The following is a 6,000-nucleotide window of genomic DNA, read 5'->3' as shown; positions in this document are numbered from 1 at the left end:
ATTAATTAATTTAATTTCCCAGCCACCTTTTATCTACCTCCCAAATCCCCAGCCATCAACACAAATTGGAAGACTATCTAAAAGCATTTTTTTCTGAAACGGACTTGCTAAGAAAAATCACACAGCCGAAACGGCACAAATGAAATGTCCCACCACATTCAATTCAATTCAAATAAAAAAAATCAAATAGCACATTCAATTGGTGATGTCACATCACATATCTAACAAATTAAATATACGAAAATATTATTGGTACATTTAATTTTAATTAACATTTGGAGTAATATTTTTACATTAATATATTATATTATATATCATACCAACACAAATATATAATACATTTGGAGTAATATTTTTACATTAATATATTATATTCTATATCATATCAATACAAATATATTATACATTAATACAATAATCACATCTACGATATGCCCTAACTTTATTTGTGTACAGTTTTACTTTTTTTTGTATTATGAAATTTTTAGTTAAAAAAAATAATCACATCCAGGGTAGGGTGGTAGGGCTAGGACAAGAAATTTATTTTAAAAAATACAAAATTAAAAATAATCATAAAGTTGTCAATCAGAATTTTTTTCAATTTCATAAATTAAAAACAAAATTTGGGTTACAACTCTTTATGTTTTCCAAAATTTGGAGTTACAACTTACAAATTGTTTTTTCTATTCTTTTTTTTTTTTTTTGAATGGCAGTGTATCTTATATGTTATTGACAATATATATATATATAATTATGCTGTCTAAATTTCTCTTTTGAAGATATTGGTAAAATAAAGAGATAATTACATTTACACCCATCTCAATTAAAATTAGGTGAAATTATGCATAATATCTAGGTATTTTTTAAAATAATACAAATCTCTCTTAATTTTTTAAAACTCATGAGACTTTATCCCATCATTAGATAACTATTGTTAATTTTTTAAAATATCTAATATACCCTCCCCTCTATCTCGCTAGGACTATCATTATTTTAAAAAAATAAAGATTAAAGGGGCTATTATAGGGAAAAGTGTCTTCCTTTTTTTCGTTGGTTTTTAGGTAAAAAAATAATGATAAATATACAAAAATATTAAAATAATATTAATTAAAATATGATATTGTAACTAAATTAGTCACTCGCAATATTGTAACTAAATAATAATATATGTTTTTTTTTCTTTTTCTTACTTTCTTATCCTCTCCATCAGATGGGAGGGGAAGAAAATAAAATTGTTGGCAAAAAGGTTTTGAAAATAAAACTCTCGTTTCTATATTCAAAATAATAAAACAAAAGCAAAATAGAAAAACGAAAAGTCCAATAAAAAATTCCAGAAACGGGTTAAAAAAGTTTTTTGGCATTCTAGAAACAGAAAAATTTTAGAAACGCGTAAACGACCACGAAACGTTTTCGTGCATCATAGTTTATATATCTTAATTCACTTTGATTTCTGGTGATGACTTTGTTCTGTTCGATGAGGCCTTCTGGTGGTGGCTTGGTGGTGTTTTTCTTGATCTTGATTTCGATACAAATCTTGCAAATTGGAGTGGCTTTTGGTTGCCTGATAGTTGCAATTTCTTGATGTCTTCCGTATGGATTTTTACTCTCTGGTTGGAGTTCAATTTTATGTTTATTGTTTGTGTTCGTGAATACAACATATATGTTACTATAATTACTAACTGTGAATAGTACTAAATAAAGTAACCATTTCTATATATTATTGCAATATAGAGAGAGACGTCGATAGATATATATGCTCCATTTACATTTTCATGGATGAAAGGATTAATTACAGAAGAAGCTTCAAGCTTGAAGCTATATATCTATATATCGCATCTCGTATGCTTGTATTCAGGAGCTCTCCCATGGAGTATCACAGACACGTTGCAACTGCCGACCAACTCAAGGTAATTATCTTGTAGAAAATGCAGTGCCTGTAAGCTGGGCGTCCCCTCGGATTTCTCTCCCCAAATTCGCTAATGCTTGCTTGGTCTCTCATGGCGTACGAACAACAAATTTACCTAGAAGAGACCAAAAACATTGCGAGGGAGATCCTAACAAGGCCTAAGGGTAGTCAAGATTGTCCGAAGGTAAACCATAATGGTTATCATTCCTTCTGAGTGTCGCATCTTTATGCAAACTTTCCCTTATCCTTTTTTGCAAAGAGGCTGTTTCCACACTCGATCCACAGTACTCCTGAAAAAATATACATGTGTGTGACATATTTTTAAGTAAACAAATGAAAATATGCATTACTAGATGACATAATTATTAAAAATCTATATTCGATTTTATCATCTTGTTTTCCTTAATATATAAAATGAAAAGGCACAACCTAGCAAAAACAGAAAAAGAAAAGAGAAGGAAGATGCACAAATGATATCATGCACAGTGTGATGATCAGGAAAGAACTCTTAAAAATTTATTTCTTCTACTCACAACAAGTAAGAAAATTGAGGCGTAGCTTTCAGAGATCGAATGCTTTGATCTTCAGGGAGATCTTCACTTTTTGTTTGCTCTTTCATAGTCTTGGTTCAGTTTCAATTGAATTACTCCAGGCGAACACGTTCTTTCAAGGCTCAAAATTGAGAAACACAATAGATATTTCAATAAGATGATAGAAGAAGAAAATTTAGACATATAAAGTTTGTTTCCAAGGTTAATAAATTTATAACAGTTAACAAAGCATGCATGTCATACACCTGGCTTATACGTGTCCTTTACAGCTAGCAATTTGAGTTTGATACAATTAAACTTCTATTATGATTGAAACTGATGAATATAAAGTTGTGAAAAAGAGGAGATAAATATTTTAATAGAATTCTTTAATAATTTATTTTAAAAATTGACAACGGATACATGAACCATACATTTAGGCTTTTACGAGCCTTAGTTACTTATTTTAAGGAAAAGAAATCAAAAAAATCTTTACCAAGAGAGCATGAAGATCTTAAAAAGAGTCCTCTTGTGCTTTTTAATTGCATCATATATTTTATAAAAAAATTTATCAACAAGAATTAATTTTTTTAGATTATATATTTGAATTAGGGACTAAAACGTAGGATATATAGACAACTCTTAATATGTAAAATATTAGTGCTATTAATATTTCTAAATACATATGTATATATAAATTTATTTCTAATTTCATATTTTTATAAAGATAGGATTACTATATCTTTTCGAAGAATGTAAATCTAATTTATGACAGGTCAATTACATATTTTCTTTTTTTTATGTAGACATTTCTCGGTTTAATAATATTCTTGGGAATATTGTAACGACCCGTTGGTGGGTTTAAAAGTTTATAATTATTTTATTTATGAAAATTGAAAATTTTTTCCTTATTAAATTAAATGAGAAAAAAAATTTATGTGATAAATTTATGTAAGTAAATTTTGTGGATAAATTATAAGTGTTATTATTATATGTGGGAGGCTAAAATAAGCTCATTCCTAATGAATTGGGGCTTTGAAATTGGGTTAAGCCCAAGTGTTAAATCTTGCATATCTAATTAAGTGAAGTTGTAAAGTCCATTGGGGCTTATGATAGAAATGGGTCATTATATTTAATTGGGCCAATGATTTGGGATTGGGCCGTTGTATTGATATGAATGGAATGGAATAAATGGAAAAACAAAAAATGGCAAATGTCAAAAATGGACATGCTTTATGAATAAAGTTGAGGGCAAAATAGAGATTTGCATAATTGGTTTAATAATGAAAATAAGAAAGAAATAAGAAAATGCAAAATGACCGAAAGGGGTATGAGATATTTGTGTGTTGTGGAAGGCAAAATGGTAATTTCCTAAGAGTAGAGTGGTTGGCAGACCACTCTCTCCCCTTTACCTCTCCATACTTTGTCTAATTTTCCCTTCCTCATTCTCAATCTCTCCCTCTTTCGTGACTTTGTTCCTCTTCTCTTTCTTTTTTTCCATCATCTTCTTCTTCTCCTACCATTATGCTTAAATGAATTAAAGTTTCAAAGGTGAAGGGATTTGCAACTTGGAGGAGGAGACTTCTTCTCTTCGGTCTAAGCTTCAAAAGACAAGTTCTACTTGCACTCAAATTTATTTTGTGCAAGTTTCTCCTTCTCTTTTCGTCATTTGATGCAAGATTTTGTCTTTTCCTTATGCTGAAATCATTTTCTGTAAAATGGTTTCTCTCCATTTGGTTGTAAATATTGTATATTTATCCTTTTAACTTGTGGGTTTTCCATTTGAGATCGTTTCAGGTCTTTTTGAGAGTCTCCATGGGGTATATTTCATCCCATTTTGCTTTCATGGAATGCCATTATGGGTTAGGAAGCTAGAATAAGAGTTTTGGGGTGTTTGGTGTCCATTTTATGTGTTTTCGATAGGTTTCTGGCAAGTTTTCTTCGTTCTCGGCCAAATCGACTCGTCCGTGAGGTCAAGTCAACTCGGCCCAAGTTTACTCAATTTCGGGAGAGTCGACTCGGGCCAAGTCGACTTGGATTTTCCTTAATTAGTAGACTCAGTCGCGATTTGACTACACTGCGCGTGATTCGCTATTTTGGCCATAACTTTTGATGTAAAAGTCGGAATTGTGATCCATTTAAAATTTCATAAACTAGACTTCGAGGGCTTCGATTTGATATATAATATCATATATTTTGGTTAAGATTTGAGTTCGTTAATGCTTTTCTTAATATAACTCAAGTATGATTGATAAAATAAATTGTTATTAAATACTTCCTCCGATATCACTCAATCCTATAAAATGATAAGATGTGTTTGAAGATATATATATATATATAAATATAAATACATGAAATTTATGAGATAAAAATATAATTGACTGGCATAAGCTAGGAAGTATAATAATAATCAATTGGAAGATTGTTAAAAAATGTCCTTAGTTGGTATGTCCATGGAGTCTCTTGGGTGATGCATTAATAACACTATATGAATAATTTCCCTTAAATAATGGAGTTTCCATAAATGGATGTAAATGAAATCATATGCATGATCATGATGTGATGTAGCCTAGTGACTTTAGGCATGTTGTTGTAAAGTTGCAAAGATGTTGAAATGTGTATGCATATATATGTATGTATATATTGTCTTTGCTCACCTATTATTTTGCACGGAAGAAAATAAGTGGATATCCCAAAGGCATGCCATGGAAAGAAAGGCAATTCATCCACAGGGAAAAAAATGTGAAAAAAAATGCGACTCGTCCTCAAGGAAGAAAGAAAGGGGGATATCCTACCAAGGCTACTCATCCACATTTGTTTTTGTATGTGCATCATATATTTTCTTATACTATAAGTTATGTTGATAAAGTGTGTTGCACCATGGCATCAAGTGTGTGAATGTTACTCATTGTAATTGTGCTTGCAGTTGTGTTGCATTGCACTATGCTCTATATTGCAAGGCAGTGTGTCTGCAATTGGGGGGTGTCCGCAAATGCCGGTGTGTTTGCTTAAGGCAACGTGTCTACATTATTTTTGCATGTGCATTATATATTTTTGCACTATAAGTTATGTGATAAAATGGTATTATGCCATGGTTTAAGTGGGTGAATGTTATCTTCCAAGATGGTAAAATGTGTGAATTATTGTAAGAAAAGAAAAGAAAGCATGATATATATATATATATGCAAATTAAATCATGGTTAACGAATAAGGCATGGATTGGTGTGTCATTTATGCTTGATGCTTGGGGGTAATCTTGTCATATCCAATTTTCGTTGTCTTTATACTATTGTCGAGTCTTATGGCTCACTTTGAAAAATGAATTATAATTTCTTAAAAGATGATGTTGTCAAGTGTGGAAAGCATGAAATCAATTGAGGTTTAGTGGTCGAGTAGTGAGTTTTCCTTGGCTTTTTATTATTCATGCCTTCGTATATTGAGCTTGTTGTTGTTTCCCTTTGCTATATACTTGTTGAGTCTTATGGCTTACCCTTATTTTTTTGTCATTCTAGGTAAATGGAAAATAAATATTTGAAGCGAGTTTCGATTAAATATGTACAGAGA

Source organism: Diospyros lotus, chromosome 1 (genome assembly GCF_014633365.1).
Source record: "Diospyros lotus cultivar Yz01 chromosome 1, ASM1463336v1, whole genome shotgun sequence".
Taxonomy (NCBI): domain Eukaryota; kingdom Viridiplantae; phylum Streptophyta; class Magnoliopsida; order Ericales; family Ebenaceae; genus Diospyros; species Diospyros lotus.
The sequence above is the reverse complement of the archived record's forward strand: the minus strand, read 5'-3'. Positions refer to the sequence as shown.